Consider the following 18,089-nt stretch of genomic DNA (forward strand, 5'->3'; position numbering starts at 1 on the left):
AATTATTTGCATTTGCATTTTTGCATGGGTATTCTCAGAGCCCCAAAGGCATTTTCTAAACAAAGATTAAATTTTTTGAAAGTATTTGCTAGGACCACCAGACTAGGTGTCTCCAGGAGAACATCCACCACGACCTGAAGCAGCTTGAGCAGGGAATCCTTGGTGCAGTCGGGTGGTCAGTACATCAATAGGAATCCTGCACTGCCCCTATTGCCCAACTATAGCACAGAATTTGCTTCTGGCTACTGCTAAAACTGGAAGGGACGCGGGTGGCGCTGTGGGTTAAACCACAGAGCCTAGGACTTGCCGGTCAGAAGGTCAGCAGTTTGAATCCCCACGACAGGGTGAGCTCCTGTTGCTCGGTCCCAGCTCCTGCCAACCTAGCAGTTTGAAAGTACATCAAAGTGCAAGTAGATAAATAGGCACCGCCCTGGCGGGAAGGTAAACGCATAGCTGTCAACCGTCCCTTTTTTGGCAGGAAACTCGCTTATCCCAGCGCCGTGTCCCGCTGCTGTCCCGGATTGATGATGTCCCTTAAATTTCCCGGGTTTCATGCTCACCCAGCTCGGGAGGGAAGCAGCGGCTCGGGGTCCTCCGCCTCGAGAGAGCACGCGCACGAGCTGCTGTGTTTCCATCTCTCCCTTTTCCCCCGCAGAGGCGCGTCATGATGAGAGGGGTGGCGGCGGGCAGGCAGGCAGCCCCTCTCTTGCGAGACTTCCGCCACACTGCCAGGGGAAGCCAGAGGTGGCAGCGGCGGCGGCTGAGGAGGCAGCCTGAGGGAGGAGGAAGAGGAGGGGAGGGGGAGGGACGCAGATGGGCGGTGCTTCAGCGGCCGCAGCAGCACTGCAACCACCTCATGCCAGGCTTGCGGGCGGCATGGGCGAGAGTCTCTCTCCCTCTCTCTCGGGCGGGGAAGGGCTGATGGAACTCATAAGCTATGTAAACGGCATTTCCGTGCACTGCTCTGGTTTGCCAGAAGCGGCTTAGTCCTGCTGGCCACATGACCCAGAAGATGTACCCCGGCTCCCTCGGCCAATAAAGCGAGATGAGCGCCGCAACCCCAGGGTTGTCTGCGACTGGACCTAACGGTCAGGGGTACCTTTACCTTTACCTTACTGATTTGTTAGCACAAAGTTTGTAAAGGAAATTAGATGGCATTGGTTCTTTATTGAACTTTATTTTATTTGTTTTGGGGAAGGTTAGAGGACATCCTGCCAAGCGATTGCTATCTCACATTTTCTCCTATCACAAAGTCTTTATCGCAAAAAGTCTCGTTTGCGGATCGGGGAGCCAGTTTGTTGTGTGAGATCACCGAATCCACTTTAATTGTGTAACCTGAATCGGCCAGTATGCGATAGCAGCAGCTGTCTGAAGGTGTCCAAGGTGCAAATATATCATTGATGCAATTGTCCATGTATGAGTTACAGATTTGGGGGAACTGATGGTTTGTGGATTAACTAGTGGGGTGTTGCCTCTTTCCAAACTAACTCTTACAAATGACATATTTTGTATATGGGGAAATTGCGCACTTTTAATGGAGAGCCTACGTAATGTAGTACCCGAAGAGTTGGGCATGAACTTGGGAGTGCCGAGTTCAAATCTTCTGCAGCCATGAAGCTCAATGAGTGAGCTTTAAACAGTCACTCTCTTTCAGTCTGGTATATTTCAAGAGGACTTAGAATCATAGAATCATAGAGTTGGAAAAGACCACAAGGGCCATCGAGTCCAACCCCCTGCCAAGCAGGAAACACCATCAGAGCACTCCTGACATATGGTTGTCAAGCCTCTGCTTAAAGACCTCCAAAGAAGGAGACTCCACCACACTCCTTGGCAGCAAATTCCACTGTCGAACAGCTCTTACTGTCAGGAAGTTCTTCCTAATGTTTAGGTGGAATCTTCTTTCTTGTAGTTTGGAACCATTGCTCCGTGTCCGCTTATCTGGAGCAGCAGAAAACAACCTTTCTCCCTCCTCTATGTGACATCCTTTTATATATTTGAACATGGCTATCATATCACCCCTTAACCTCCTCTTCTCCAGGCTAAACATGCCCAGCTCCCTTAGCCGTTCCTCTTAAGGCATCGTTTCCAGGCCTTTGACCATTTTGGTTGCCCTCCTCTGGACACGTTCCAGTTTGTCAGTGTCCTTCTTGAACTGTGGTGCCCAGAACTGGACACAGTACTCCAGGTGAGGTCTGACCAGAGCAGAATACAGTGGCACTATTACTTCCCTTGATCTAGATGCAATACTTCTATTGATGCAGCCCAGAATTGCATAGGCTTTTTTAGCTGCCGCGTCACACTGTTGGCTCATGTCAAGTTTGTGGTCAACCAAGACTCCTAGATCCTTTTCACATGTACTGCTCTCAAGCCAGGTGTCACCCATCTTGTGCAAGGATACAATAGGATGCCTCACACACATTCTTAGTAGATGAACTGTAGAGTGTAAACATACGTTACACTCTACTAGTTAGTGTCAATAGCCCACACTTACCAAACTTGACCTTAACCAGCAGAATATATGATATGAGGTTACAGGGCTATTGATTCCTGGAGTGAAAATAGCTCAGCTGGGATCCCACGCAGAACAATAAAAGAATGTACTTCAGTTATGCAAGATGCATGCATAGAGAAAGATTTTCCAGCCATTGATCTCGTGGTGCAAGGCTCATTATAATTTTTAATACCGAGTAAGAGGCACACACTTAATCATGATCAGGAAGTAGTTGAGAAGCTGTGGAATGTTATATCCGTAAACTGATTCATAGGCATACAGAATAAGTCAGAAGGAAAAGGGTGATAGAGAAACCAAATGTGTAGTAATTATAGAACTGCAGGATAGGCAGACATACTTCAGAGAAAAGTAACCACATATGTGCTTTATTCTGGAGGTTCCTTAGCATCATATTTTCCTCTTGGAACTCCATCCCACATGATTTTTTTAATGAGAGCTCCCCTCCCAACCACCAGAACCTTGTGGTCTCCAGAAACCCTTACGCAAAGGTTTTGCAAGGGCTACTAGCAGCTGAATCCACTGCAAAGGACATTTCTATACACTGACATCAACCCTGGGATGAAATCCCTCTACATCATAATCCAATAATAGATTTATTTTTAAAAAATTCTTGTCCTTTGGAAGATGCTTCAAGGAATGTCCTCATATTTATATATGTAAAGGGTACATAATACATGATAGTTTACTGTGGAATTTAACATATAACTAAGAAGAGTTATAAGGTTCACATACTTTCCGAGTTAGATCAGAGAGAACTAGGCATAAACATACTGAAGTCTGGGGATGAATTTAGGAGAGTAGGCCTCTGATCCCACTTTACCTTGGTAATTGGGGCCATTCTGGAAAATGGCGTTGAGAAAGGCACCCTTTCAAACCTCAGTTCCTTGTCTGTAAAATGGGAATTTAGTGTAGAAACGGGACATGCAGCAAAACACGGCTGTACATTCTCATGCCCTAGGCACCATTCTCTCCTTTTTCCTTCTCAAATTGCATTCTTTGAGAAATCCAACATTATATTTGTAAGCACATTTGTCATAGTTATTTCTCTTCTATCTCATAATAAGCATAGCCGCGAAGCCTCAAGATCTGCCGATCTCTAATTTAAGGATAGCACTGATCTACTTTACAGAATTGTGCGGGCAATAGTAGCGGTCAAGGGCAGAGTTCCAAGGAACCCCAGTGGTGAGAGGGAAAGCAGAGGACGAAGCTCCCCCGGGGTGTGATCAGACAGGTTGGACGTGAACCAGCAGAGGACAGAATCAGGGAGACCTGCAACGTAAAAGGAATAAAGGCATGAATATTAAAGGTAATGGAAAAGTTGTGGGTGATGAGGAATGAATAGAGGCATATAGATTTGGCAGCGTAAAGGTCATCATTGATTTTCAGGAAGGCAATTTCAGTAGAATGCAGGGAATAAAAGCCAGATTGGAGTAGGGCAAACGAGAAGTTGGCGGAGAGGAAGTTGAGACAATGGAAGTAAGCAGCCAACATGCTGCAGGAGTTTGCAGGTAAAGAGTAGAAGGGAAATTGCACAGTCGTTGGAGAGGATGTTTGGGTCAAAGGGGTGTTTGTATTAAAAAAACACACATACAAGAGAAACAGTGGCATGTCTGAATTAAAGGGAAGGCACCAAAGGATACCTGTGTTATCAACCCCTCACCATGCTATAGAGCAGAAGAAATAAAGGATCGAAGGAGGTACCAGAGAAGGAAGAGGGGGAAGACAAAGCTAGAGAGGTCTGAAATACATTTTGCTACTGAAGGAGGCAAAATCTTGACTATAGAGTGAAGAGGCAGAGGCCTTAGGAGGGCATCAAAGGCAGAGGAGAGGTGCTTGGGATTCCTAGCGTTGATCATGAGATGGAGTTATATTGCTTAAGTGGAGCTGGTATAGCTCAGTCGGTAGAGCAGGAGACCCTTAAGCTCAGAGTCGTGAGTTCCAGCATCACACTGAGCAAAATATTCCTGCATTGCTGGGGGTTGGACTATATGAGCATCTTGGTCCTTTTCAGCTCTACAGTTCTATGTTTCTATGACTTACAAAAGCTAGACTGGTGGTGATGGACAAAGAGCAGCCAACTCTTTATCCATTTTCTAAAGCTGTTCAGTTGCTCAAGAACATAAATGAAGACAGCAAATGGAATGAGTGAGCCAGGGCAGGGGACGAGCAGGCACTTCACTGCACAAGTAAACATATGTGTTATGCGTTGAAAAGACTGGTAACTGAAGGTGAAAATTGCAGAGTCTGACAAGCAGGACTAAGGGGTGCTTCCATACTGCCACTATTTTTTTGTGTGGAGGGTGGGGGAGTGTTCAATCACATACCAGCATATTCAGGTTGTATGGCGCTGCTTTAGAGTTAATCGGATGACATCAGGTTTTCAGTTAGAGCGCCAAGGGCTCATTTTGTGGGGCGCTGTGAAACGTGCGGTTTTCCATGCTAAACATTGCACGGGCCATTTTGCCAGTGCTCGGCGCAGGAATCCCTTTCCCATAATATCTTATACATTTTAGACAGCACTTTTACATTATGCAACAGGGCTCTCTCCAGTTGTGATATTTGGCAAAATCTTGATCCTGAGGGTTAGGGCGCCGAGGGCTGATTTTGTGGGGTGCAGGAAAACATAGTGTTTTCACTGCCAAATGTTGCATGGGGCCTTGTTACAGCATATGGCTCTGCTTTCGAGTTAGTCGGACAACCCCAGATTTTTGGCGAAATCTTGAAACTACTGTTTAGTGTGCTGATGGCTCATTTGGGGGGGGCGCTGTGAAACGTATTTTTAGAGGGGCTCTTCCTGGAGTTTGGCACCGCTTTGGAGTTAATCGGATAATGTCATATTTTTGGCGAAATCTTTACCCTGCAGATAAGGGTGTCGAGGGCTCATATTGTGGGGCGCCTTGAAACGTAGTTTTTTCACTGCCAAATGTCACATGGGGCCTTCTCCAAGCATTTGACAAAACATAGTGTTTTCTCGACAAACGTTGCAGAGGCTTTCCCTCGCAGCTTAGCGCCCTTTGTAATGATTCGGCTGACCTTGGGTTTTTGGCGATATCTTAACCCAGCAGGTTAGGGCGCTGAGGGCTCATTTTGTGGGGTGCTGGGAAATGTAGTATTTTCCTTTTTTAAAAAAAAAAATTATTGGTTTTTTCACAAAAATTTAAACACACAGGCAAATAGACAAACAAACATAAATCATAACTTTATTAAAACTAATCTAATTAACATTGTTAAGTGACTTCCTCGTATCCCCCTGGTTGGATTTCAGTGCATATCATTTTAACGGTTTTCCAAATCAATATTCTTATAAAATTAACTTAATCACTTAACATCTTTCTTACTTCCCAGTTCAGTATTAAACATATTAATTTGTCACATATTGCATATTTAAATCCTAAGCCTATCCGCTATATGCAAGCTTTTTCCAATTAATTTAACTTAACATATTTAACTAAATAGTCATTAAATTTAATCCATTCTTCCTGATACTCCTCCTCCTTCTGGTCGTGGACTCTTCCAGTCAGATCGGCTAGCTCCGAAAAATCCATCATCTTCATCTGCCATTCTTCCACTGTTGGTACTTCTTGCGTTTTCCAATTCTTAGCTAACAAAATTCTTGCTGCAGTTGTGGCATGCAAAAATAATTTAACATCTTTTGGGGGCAATTCCAAACCTGTTATTCCAAGAGGAAAGGCCTCTGGTTTCTTTATAAATGTATATTTCAACGTTTTTTTCAATTCATTATAAATCTTTCCCCAGAAGTCTTTCACCTTGGGGCAGGTCCACCACATATGATAGAAGGTACCTTCTTTTTCTTTACATTTCCAGCAATGGTTATCACAGTTATGATAAATCTTTGCTAATTTAACAGGGGTCAGATACCATCTATACATCATTTTCATTATGTTTTCCTTTAGTACAGTACATGCAGTGAACTTGACCCCTTTCTTCCACAATCTTTCCCAATCCTCAAACATTATGTTATGTCCTACATGTCTTGCCCAATCTATCATCACTGATTTAACTTGTTCATCCGTTGTATGCCACTCTAACAATGGGAAATGTAGTGTTTTCACACACACACACACACACACACACACACACACACACACCCATGTTGCAGGGGGCATTCTCTGGGTGTTTGGTGCTGCTTTGGAGTGAATCAGATGACATTGGACCTTTGGAGAATTCGTGACCCTGTGGGTTAGGGCAATGAAGCCTCATTTTTTGGGGGGGGCACCATAAAACGTGGGGTTTTCACTGCCATGGATCACAAAACGGCTGCTGTTTTGTGCAAAGCTGGTAGATTGAGAAACTTGTATTTTATTTTTATTTTAAAAAAAGATAAACTAAAGGTGTGTGCTTACAGGTAAACAGATACCAGTGTGCATGCCCTTATGACCTCAGGCAAGAATCAAGAAAATACAGGTGGTCCCTCTTACCTGACATTCTTAACTGAACAGAACTGAAGGGAGGGGCTGGTTCTAGAGCAAAGCTGTTTGGATTGGGTTTGGGTGGATGCGAAGAGGATGCCTGAAACTTCTTGGGCTTTGCTTCTCAACTTATTCTGCCTTCTGGGACCCCCCAGCCCAACACCAACCACCTCTTGGATAGGTGAGCATGCAGATATTTGGGGATGTGAGTGTGGGGCAGGATGACTGCGTATGAAAGCTCATTTTAGCACAAGTGCTGGCCCCCCTTTTCTCTCCCATGGAGGCCCTGAACTGGCCAGCTCCTTGTTCAGGGCCAAAAAAGGGAGAGAAAAGGGAACCTCAGTTACTCTTTGCCTTCTGAGGACAAAGTCTCACTCCCAGAGCCCCAAGACTTACGGCTGCTGCTCTAACACCCTCAGGACAGCCAAGGGATCACGAGCAAAGCACACAAGCCCTGCCCGCCAGATATGAAGCACTCTCCTGAGAGAATTTGGGTTTTTTAATTGGCTGAACAGAATTTCAGCCCTTGGGGAATTTGATTTCTTAAACATACACCTTCCCCTTCCTTGTGTCCCTGGTGAGAAAAGCCAATCCTGCTTTCTTCCTTTGGTAATTTAATCAGAGGAAAGAACTCTTTCAATGGTCTAATAGATTTGCTGAATCATGAATTCTGTACATGCACAGAGGCTATACCTCTTGAAACCCCAAAGATGGGCAAGATGGGGCATTTCTCTCCACCTGGCTCGATGGGATATTGCTGATGGCCAATGAAAGCCCAAGTAAGGATTCCTAGTGGGGGATGTTGCTGTGGTATACTGGAGGAGCAGGGCCAGGAGGCTAACTTGGACACCTGAGAACACAAAAAGGCAGCAGCAAAACAACTACATGTTTCCTTTTAAATGGACCTTCCTGCTGAGTGTAAAGCATAGATCCTCATTTTTAAAGGGAAAAGGGAGAGAAGCTTCTTCCAAAGTGTTAGAAAGCCACAAATAATGTCACAATAGAACAAAACAAACGTGCCATTTCATGTGATACAGAATCCTATGTGCAAATCTGTTAGATTGAGAAAATTGTATTAAATAAGAAAAAAAATTAAAGGTGCATGCTTGCAGGTAAACAGATTGGAGATTTCCTACAAGATCTTGTGAGATCTCATTGAAGTCTTGCAAGATGTCTAGGAGAGCAAAATATGCATTGAGATTTGGGAGAGATCTTGCATGCTCTTTCAGGGACCAAAGCTGCAGCGCCAAAGGCAGGTGGCTAAGGGGTGGTGAGTGTCCCACGGGGCGAAATGGGATGTACCCCCCCCCCTCAAGCTCAGGATTCCAGAACTAACAACTGTCAGTTGGGAGGGACGGAAGGCAAGGACCCACAGCCCAGGTGGGGCTCGCTAGCTTGGTTGGGGAGGAGGTGTGTGATTCCTCAGCTGGAGTAGATGCAGGGCAGTTGAGGCTCACATGCCTCATCACCCCAGAAGTTATCACTGGAAAGCTGTCCTGGCCAGGCCTGTGTCCTTTGGCTCCAGTTGGGACTGAAACAGATGGCGTCTGATTTTTCGCGAAATGTTTTTTTTTAAAAAAATATGATTTTCAAGTTTATACATTTCAATAATTTTGCAGTCATTTTAACATTTCAAAGCTTGACCTCCTTCCCCCTCTTTCTGCAGTTCCTTAAATTGATTCTTCATAACTTATGCATATCCAAATTACCTTAATTTCTTCATTTATGCATCTGCTTTAAATATATAATCTTATTAAACTGCAGGTTATTCCAATAATCCTGCCAATGTTCTTATCTGTTTACAGTTTGTAACTATTCATTAAACCATTTTCATTCTTTTATAAAAAGTTTGTTCTCTTGCTCCTAGAAACGGTCAGCATACGACAGAGGCCACATCCTGGGAACGGCTTTGACTGGCCACCTAAACCAGCCAAGGAGTCTCAAATGCTCAGGAACTTCCCCTGTGTGCAAAGACAGGCTCCAGCAGATTGAGCGGACAAGACCAAGCGTGGGCCCAGTGGTCAAGAAGGTGGTTTCTGCAATGCTGTGGAGGGAAGTGAGGGGCAGATGGGGCTCATCCACCTATAAAAATAGCCCATCGAGGAGAAGGAAAACTCTGATCCTAATTTGCCTTGTGGGATATCTTTGGGAGCTGAAAAGGCTAAGGAGTAAACCCTACCCAAATCTGGAGTGGAGTCCCTCAGGCGGTTGGATGGCGCCGTTTACAGCCCCTTCTGACAACTCCTGCAGCCCAACTGGTGCCCAACTCTGCTTTCCTTGGAGACACATCTGGGAAGCCCAGGACCTCCAGACACACTGCCCAGTCTTGCTCCCTGGAGAGGTCACTTTGGGACTGCTGACACCATTGCTTGACTTTTGACCTCACCCCTGGAGGCGCACTCCATTGCTTCTCAAGACAGACAAATCCCAACATTAAAAAACTATTTGAAAGAACTTTATTTCATTCACAAAAGACAATCTGGCATGTGATTAGGACAGTGGTTTTCAGACAACGGGTGACACGTTTATTGATCCAGTTTGGAAGTCTCTGTCTTGTCTTCGCACATGCGCAGTTCCATCTAGGAGCAACAACAAGGGAAGGAGCCAAACTGTCGACTCCTGCAGTGAGACTCGGGATTTCCACTCATGCTCACAAACGTAGGAAAAAGCACCGCCTAGGATAAAAGGATGATGACAGAATAGCATGTTTGTAAAGGAACTTGATTAGAATAATAATGATGATTTTTATTTTATTTTTCTATTTGGGTTTGTGGGGAAGGGGGGGGACTGGGTCTTGGTGGGGAGGGAGATCTGTGCTGGAGCTGCTGGCCTCACTGCTGTGGCTGCCCAGAAGAGAAAAGAAGAGAAAAGATTTTTAATCTTTCCATTTATTATTATGTTGACAACCCATCTTTCCTTCAAGGATCTCCAGGTGGCTTACACTATTCTCCCTTTCTTTAATTATATTTACTTCCTCATTCCATTTCTCTTCCAATATCTCTTCCTCCTTCTCCTCGCAGACCAGGGGGTAGATTTTAGGGGCACGACAGCAGGAGGCCAGCAGCTCACCCAGCCTGCCACACTGGCCATTCTCTCTTTCAACAGCCTTTGAGAACAACTGAGTAGGCATCTAGAGCGTCAACTGAACAGGCACGTGGATCAGCTAGTCACTGGGCACAGTCTATTCTTTTGGAGGGGGCTTTCCCCAGTTTCCATTTATAAGAAGTTTGAAAGGTTGCCTCTTTATAAAGTCTGTTTCCTTGTGACGAGAGACCGCACCAGAGACTCATAGTGTTTTTGAAATATATAAAGGTAAAGGGACCCCTGACCATTAGGTCCAGTCGTGGCCGACTCCGGGGTTGCGGTGCTCATCTCACTTTATTGGCAGACCGGTCATGTACAGCTTCCGGGTCATGTGGCCAGCATGACTAAGCTGCTTCTGAACCAGAGCAGCGCACGGAAACGCCCTTTACCTTCCCACCGGAGCGTTACCTATTTATCTACTTGCACTTTGACATGCTTTCGAACTGCTAGGTTGGCAGGAGCAAGGACCGAGCAACGGGAGTTCACTCTGTCGTGGGGATTCGAACCGCCAACCTTCTGATAGGCAAGTCCTAGGCTCTGTGGTTTAACCCACAGTGCCACCCGCATCCCTATTAATTATTTATTTATTTAGATACTTGGGTTTGGGGCGAAGGGAGAACTGGGTCTTGGAGCAGGGTAGAGCTGTACTGGAGCTGCTGCTATCACTGCCTGGAAGAGAAATGAAGAGAAAAAATTCTTAATTTTTTCATTGATTATTACATTGATGACCCATCTTTCCTGCAAGGATCTCCAAGTGGCTTGCGTTATTCTCCCTTCCTCCCTTCCTCATCCCATCCCTGAACTCTTCTTGAATCAGGGAGCTGCCTCCCCCCATCCCAGTGATCCAGATTCTCTCTGGCCTCCCTGTTCCTCAAGAACAAAGATCACCATCTCTCGCCATCTAGATTGGCATCGGTGGCATCCATCCCCTGGTCGCTTGGTCTTACATAAATAGTTTTCACCTTCACTAAAGATTTCTTCTGATCTTCATAACCATCACTTCATCCTCCCATTTCTCTTCCAATATCTCTTCCTCCTCCTCCTCCTCACAGACCCCAGGGGATGGATCTTTGGCATGTGACAGCAGGAGACCAGCAGCTCACGCAGTCAATCTTTATAAACTAATCTAACCATGACATGGTTCCCTACGTTTCTGAATCTTGAGGGATAGTAAAAGTAAACAGAATGCAGAAGGAATTAGGAATCCTACTTACACTTTATATGAAGAAAGTCTCTTCATTACACCAGAAAACATATTTCCTTTCTCACAAACTACCTCCTCAAACTAAATATGCTCATCTTTAATTTTATAGTCCCTCTCCTCTTTTGTCCAGTTCCGCGCCTCCTTTCGCCACTTTTCTTCTCTTCCCAATTCTCCAATTAGTCCAGCCATTTCTCCTAGACCACGCTATGCCATCTTTGCCATCTTTATAGGTTAATGTTTAATATAAGTTCAATATTAAAAGAGTTGCCTTCTCCTTTACCTTTGTTTTCCAGTAACTTCCACTCTTTTACCACAAACAGCGCTGACAATCCAAGTCTTTTAACTCAGTCTCTTTCACTGGGCTCACGCCACTTCAAAGTAAAAACAAGTTAAGTCCTTGAATTCCACTTCTTTTAATGGGCTACTGCTGCTGCTGCAGAGTGAAATTTGAATCTGTCTTCCTTTTCTTACTGGTACTTGTTAGAGAAATCTTCACTTATGGTTATGTATAATGAGAAAGATTTCCAATATATTTAAGATAAAATCTCCCGTTCTTTACTCTTTATGTGCTAGTCTTTTGGGTCTGTTTCTGAGCAGTTCACTTGGTATAAAGAAGTCTCACAGACCCTCTTCTCCTCAAGCTCTCCTTGTTAGCTTAGTCCAGTAATTAAGGGGATTGAGAAAGTTGGAGATTTTGCCGCCGTTCTTACCGTTTGGGACTCTGAGGCTTGCTGCTGAGGATTGCTCGTGTCCTCGCGTCTAGGTACTCTCTGTCGACTCCCCTCCTGGTTAGGACGTGGGCTTCGAAGGGTTCCTTTTTTGACGCTGCTGGACAATGTCAGCCCTGGGCCACGCCCAGAGCCTTTTGGGGGGTCGTGTAGCCTCCGTGTTGCCCCCCAAAGTTCCCTCTAACAGCTGCTAGGTGCGGAGAACCCATGAAGCACATCCACAATGGAGGGCGGAAAAACCGGAAGCCCTTACATACCAGGTTTGGGAGGGGGATTTGGTCTGCGATAGGCTTTTTCCGTAGGGACACGGATGCCCACAGAGCCTAGGGCTTGCTGATCAGAAGGTCGGCAGTTCGAATCCCTGCGACGCAGTGAGCTCCCACTGCTCGGTCCCAGCTCCTGCCAACCTAGCAGTTCGAAAGCACAAAGTGGAAGTAGATAAATACCCTATTTTTCGCTCTACAGGATGCACTTTTTCCCCTCCAAAAATTAAGGGGAAATGATCAAAGCAGCAGAAATAAGAGATGATTGGATCCCTTTCTGAGCTCGAAGCATGGGTACCCCCAACCAAAATTTAAAAATTGGTTTTGTAATTTGGAACTAATGTGATTTGATTGGTTTGCTAATAAAAATTATATTATAAAAAAAAATTTAAAAAATTAAGGGAAAATGTGTGTGTGCCCTATGGAGTGAATGTAGGCTGCGCAGCTAAGCCCAAAGCCAGAACAGGGAGAAGGAGCGCTGCGCAGCGCTCTGTCTTGCTGAACAGAGACAATTGCTGTATTGCTGCGCAGCGCTCCGCCTCGCTGTTCTAGCTTGGGGTTAGCTGCGCAAAGCCTCCGCAGGGCAGCGGGGTGAAGGCACCCTGCTGCCCTGCGGAGGCTTCAAAGGCCGTCCCCGAAGCCAGAACAGCGAGGCGGAGCGCTGCGCAGCGCTCCGTCTCACTGTTCTAGCTTGGGGGTGGCTGTGCAAAGCCTCCACAGGGCAGCGGGTGCCTTCACCCCGCTGCTCTGCGGAGGCTTCAAAGGCTGCACTCCGTTGGCTTCAGGCAGCTATCCACAAGCTTTCGGAGCACAGCAGGAGTTCCCACTGCGCTCCGAAGGCTTGCGGATAGCCGCCTGAAGCCTAGAGAGTGAGAGGGGTCAGTGCACACCGATCCCTCTTGCTCTCCAGGCTACGCTTCGCTGGAGAGGCGCTACACAGTTTTCCCTCTCTGTGCAGCGCCCCTTCAGCGAAGCGAGAGGAGAAATGGAAGGGGCTCCGTTTCTCCTGCCGCTTTGCTGAAGGGGCACTGAGCAGAGAGGGGGAGGTTTTTTTTTTCCCCTGTTCTCCCCCTCCTATGCTCCGGTGCATCCTATAGAGCGAAAAATACGGTAGGTGCTGTTCTGTCGGGAAGGTAAACAGCCTTTCCGTGCACTGCTCTGTTTTTGCCAGAAGCGGCTTAGTCATCCTGGCCACATGACCCGGAAGCTGTACACCGGCTCCCTCAGCCTATAGAGCGAGATGAGCGCGCAACCCTAGCGTCGTCCGCGACTGGACCTAACGGTCAGGGGTACCTGTACCTTTACCTAGGCTTTTTCCAGATCTGCCTTACTGCCCTATGTTTCTAAATCTTGGGGGAGAGCAAAAGAAGCAGAATGCAGCAAGAATTAGACATCCTATTTACACTCAAGAAGAAGAAATCTTCATTTTGCTGGAAAACATCATTACTTCTCACAAACCACCTCCTTTCTCCTGAACTGTCCTCGAATAGTTACTCTTCCCAAAGTCCTCAGCCAAGTCACTCAGCAGGGGGACACGTCACAATGGAGGCCCTGACCCTGTTGCTTTAGCTACCTTGCTTAACAATGTGAATTGTTCCCCTTAACATTAATTTTTCAAATATATCTTCCAGTGGGTTTTTATTTTATTTATTTCGGAAAGATCTAGAGCTGGCTTAATCCAGCACGGTGCATTTCTGGACAGGACAGGAAACACCTTGCAAACACACACTTTTCAACATGGCGGTGTCACCAAGGAAAAACACTCCTGGCCTAGACTATGGCTGCTGTTTCTCAATTAATAGTAAAAAATGACCCCTCTCAACACCCTGTAGTAATCTGTCAAGTGTTACGATGAACAGGAGCAGGACTTCACCCTTAGACCTCCTCATCCCCCTGTTTCCTTCTGTTTCTGCCCAGTGTCTTCTGCCAATCAACAGCTTTCCTTAGGTTGCAAGGAAGTGAAATGTTATGAGTTACTTGGTGCCAGGCTCCCCTTTGCCATGAGTTTCTGGGTGCCAGGCACTGAACCCCTGGACACTGAACATCTGGGGAATTGATCTAAGCTGTACCCTAAGCTCTACATTTGATTGTTGGTTATTAAAAACTGATTGAAACCATTTTATTTCATTCACAAAAGAAATTTTGACATGTGATTATGATAACAGTTTATATAATAAAGGTGACACGTTTATTGATCCTTTTTGTAAGTTATTATTTGTCTACTTTAATGTATTTTTCATATATATTAATCAGTAAGGGGGTGGGAGGCAGTTTTGCATATGAAACTGGTGGATGGCTGTCATTAATCCAGATCAGTTTCTTCCTTCTTAAATGATGGTGCCCAGAACTGGACACAGGACTCCAGGTGTGGCCTGACCAAGGTAGGAGAGAGTAGGACTTTGACTTCATCAGGACCCTGGACTTCCATAGATGCAACCTAGAACAGCGTTACCATTTTCTGCTGCTGCCCATTCCTTGTGGCTGAGGCTCAGGGTAACGCCGGGACCTTTCAGTTCATGGTGTCCATGGAAGCGCAGGTCAATTCTGTGTCCAGGGCAGCTGTTGACCAGCTTCATCTAGTACGCAGGCTGAGACCCTGCCTGCCTGCCCACAGACTGTCTCACCGGAGTGGTGCATGCTCTAGTTATCTCTTGCTTGGACTACTGCAATGCGCTCTATGTGGGGCTACCTTTGAAGGTGACCCAGAAACTACAACTAATCCAGAATGCGGCAGCTAGACTGGTGACTGGGAGTGGCCCCCGAGACCTCCCAGTATGTTTCCGGGCACAATTCAAAGTGTTGGTGCTGACCTTTAAAGCCCTAAACGGCCTCGGCCCAGTATACCTGAAGGAGCGCCTCCACCCCCATTGTTCTGCCTGGACACTGAGGTCCAGCGCTGAGGGCCTTTTGGCGGTTCCCTCCCTGCGAGAAGCCAAGTTACAGGGTAGTGGTGCCTGCCCTGTGGAACCCCCTCCCACCAGACGTCAAAGAGATAAACAGCTACCTGACATTTAGAAGACATCTGAAGGCAGCCGTGTTCTGGGAAGCTTTTAATGTTTGACAGACTATTTTATTTTAATATTTTGTTGGAAGCCACCCAGAATGGCTGGGTATAAATAATAAATTATTATTATTATATGATGATGATGACTGTGAGGTGTTACAAGTCATTAACTTCAAGCCACACTGCCATGCCTTTGAAGACACAAACCATCCCAGCTTTTCAGAGCTGGCTAGCATGGCTTCTTTAATCTTTGTGTATTGCTCCACCATGTGGCTGAATCATATAAAGCACTGACTTTTACATATCTCTTGACCTCTAATTGCAAGATCTCGTTAGCTTGGATTATAATCTTTATAAATTGGAGTTGTGGAGCAGGTCCTCAAGAGTGGGGGGGGGGCCTTCCACCATTCCTCCTCAGTCCAGCCCCTGACAACCATGTGGGTTACAGCGTCAAGGGCTCATTTTGTGGGGCGATGTGAAACGTAGTGTTTTCACCCCCAAACCTTGCAGGGGCATTCTCTGGGTGTTTGGCACCGCTTTGGAGGGAATCGGACAACGTCTGACTTTTGGAGAAATTGGGATCCCGTGAGTTAGGGCGCCAAAGGCTCATTTTGGGGGGTGCCATGAAATGTGGGGTTTTCACTGCCAAACATTTCAGGGGGTCTTTAGCAGGGGTTTGCCGTTGCTTTGTTGTGAATCCTAAGACATCAGGTTTTCAGCGAAATCATGGCCACCATAGCTATCCTGACAGATGATTTGGGATGTCACCCTTGTGTGGAAGTAAAGGATGAGATTCCGCTACTACTCCGCCTGGGGTCTCCAATGTGGTGCACCCAGCCTTCACTCACACTATTCCTATGTTGGGAAATTGTGTGGGGCAAGTTAAGATTTATCTGTGAAAGAGGACTTTGTATTTTTCTTGCTTTTTAGTGTAATGTACTATGAAAGGGTCTTAATGGAATTTTCTTTTTTAAATGGAATTTTAATTGAATTTTCTTTTTTCTTTTATGTTATTATCCTGTTTGCCAGTGTTTGTCCATGGTAATTAACTGCCCTGATGTCTTTGTAAAACAGAAAAACAACTAAAAACCCACGATGATTTCACTGTGCACACAAGGTGTGTATGAAAGTGAATGTGAGTTACAAGAGATGCGAACCCACTTGTTCTAAGGTGAAAGCCTTCTGGGACATAATATACAACGAGTTAAAAAAGGTTTTGAAATATAATTTTAATAAAAAAAAAACCAGAGGCATTTCTATTAGGCTTAATTGGTGAGGAAATACATAAAAGTGATGTAAACATGTGTATGTATGCCACAACGGCTGCCAGGACACTTCTGGCTCAGAAACGGAAGCAGCAGGAACTTCCAAGACTGGAAGATTGGCAGGTGAAGATGGTGGAGTACGGAGAGATGGCCAAGTTGACGGGGAAGATCCAGAATCAGCATGACGAACTGTTTCGTAAGGACTGGAACAAATTTATATTTTATATGAAAGAAAATTGTAAACATTTGAAAATGTTTGTAGGCTTGAAGTGAAATGCTCTGTAATGTAAATATAAGGAACTGATTTACCGATAATAAGGTGAAATATTATAATTTGACAAGGGTAAATAAGTGCTTATAGAAATGCGAAGAATATGGAAAGTTATGTGGAAGTCAGAAAGAGGGAGGGAAGGAGGTCGATGTGAATATGATTTAAGTGGAAAACTCAATAAAAAAATATTTTTTTAAAAAATACAACAGATGCTAGGCCTTTCCCCCTGCCTCTAGCATAGGAGCCAACTCCTAGGGACCAAGGTACTTTCAACCCCCCCAATAAAATATTTGAGGGGGCCCGCCTTCCCCCAAAGTTGATGGGCATTGCCATTCAAATGGTATGTGTGCACCATGTCATGTGATCGATTACACAGGACAGGGTTTACCTGGTCCCCCCACCTAATATTTTATTCAAGTTGGCACCCCCCTGGTCTCTAGGCCTTCACAGCACAATCCTACGCCTGCTTGCTGAGTCCCGTGAGCCTTACTCCCAATGCAGAAAGGCAGAGACAGCCCTGGATTACTCAGTAGTACATATACATAGGGGAAAACAGAACTTCACTAGACTCCCTTACACCCCACTGCACATTCTTCCCCCATTTTTCTCTTCTTCTTTTTTCCTATTTATTTTGAATTGCTTGGGGGGGGGGCAACCTAATATTTTGACTGCTTTAGGGCCTCTAAAGGTCTTCATCTAGCCGTAGGTAGAGATGAAAGGAAAAAGTGAAATACTAAGGGCTGCCTATTTCAGGGCAAGGGCAAGGGAAGGGGGTGCTTCTACAAGTTTCACTGGGACCCAGAGGTGTGGATTGTTGTTCTGCATAGGGATTCCAGCTGCAGCTTGCAGCAACTGACAAATTGGTCCATTTCAGTTTCCATCCATTTCTCATTTTCCCAGTCTTAGATTTGATCCTCCACATTTCTGCAGTACTTTACATTTTTAAAGAGGAGTCCTCATGCAAATCCAATGCTGCATGCAATTTTCGTAATGTTCGCATTTATGCAAGCAACTTTCCTGAATATAATTCATGCTTGTATGTTCTGTTTCTACACACACGCATTGCAGAGGTGCTTGGCTGCTTAACATGGCGGACTCAGAGACTGCCTCGATGATGGAGGGCTTAAAACGCAGCGCCACACGCACACACACACACACACACACGCTTCCATGGAGGCAGGAACGGGCTCAGGAGATGATTGCGGGTCTCCTTTCTAATCGATACCCCTCAACAAGGTATGGAAGGCAATTCAGCCTCGGGTTACCCCCCTCCCCTCTTCCAGAGTCTCAATTCCTATCACCCATAACAAACTACAGCTCCCAGGATT

At 45.6% G+C, this 18,089-nt stretch overlaps 1 long non-coding RNA gene across 1 annotated transcript; it reads left to right on the forward strand.

Annotated features, from left to right (window-relative positions):
* Positions 1-6,626: 6,626 nt before the first annotated feature.
* LOC309344424 lies at positions 6,627-9,694 on the forward strand. The gene is made up of 2 exons (XR_014157714.1): positions 6,627-7,123; positions 8,810-9,694. It is a non-coding gene; the product is annotated as an uncharacterized lncRNA (long non-coding RNA).
* The last annotated feature ends 8,395 nt before the right edge of the window (positions 9,695-18,089 follow it).

This window comes from Podarcis erhardii (genome assembly GCF_964252035.2).
Source record: "Podarcis erhardii genome assembly, chromosome: 6".
NCBI classification, from domain to species: domain Eukaryota; kingdom Metazoa; phylum Chordata; class Lepidosauria; order Squamata; family Lacertidae; genus Podarcis; species Podarcis erhardii.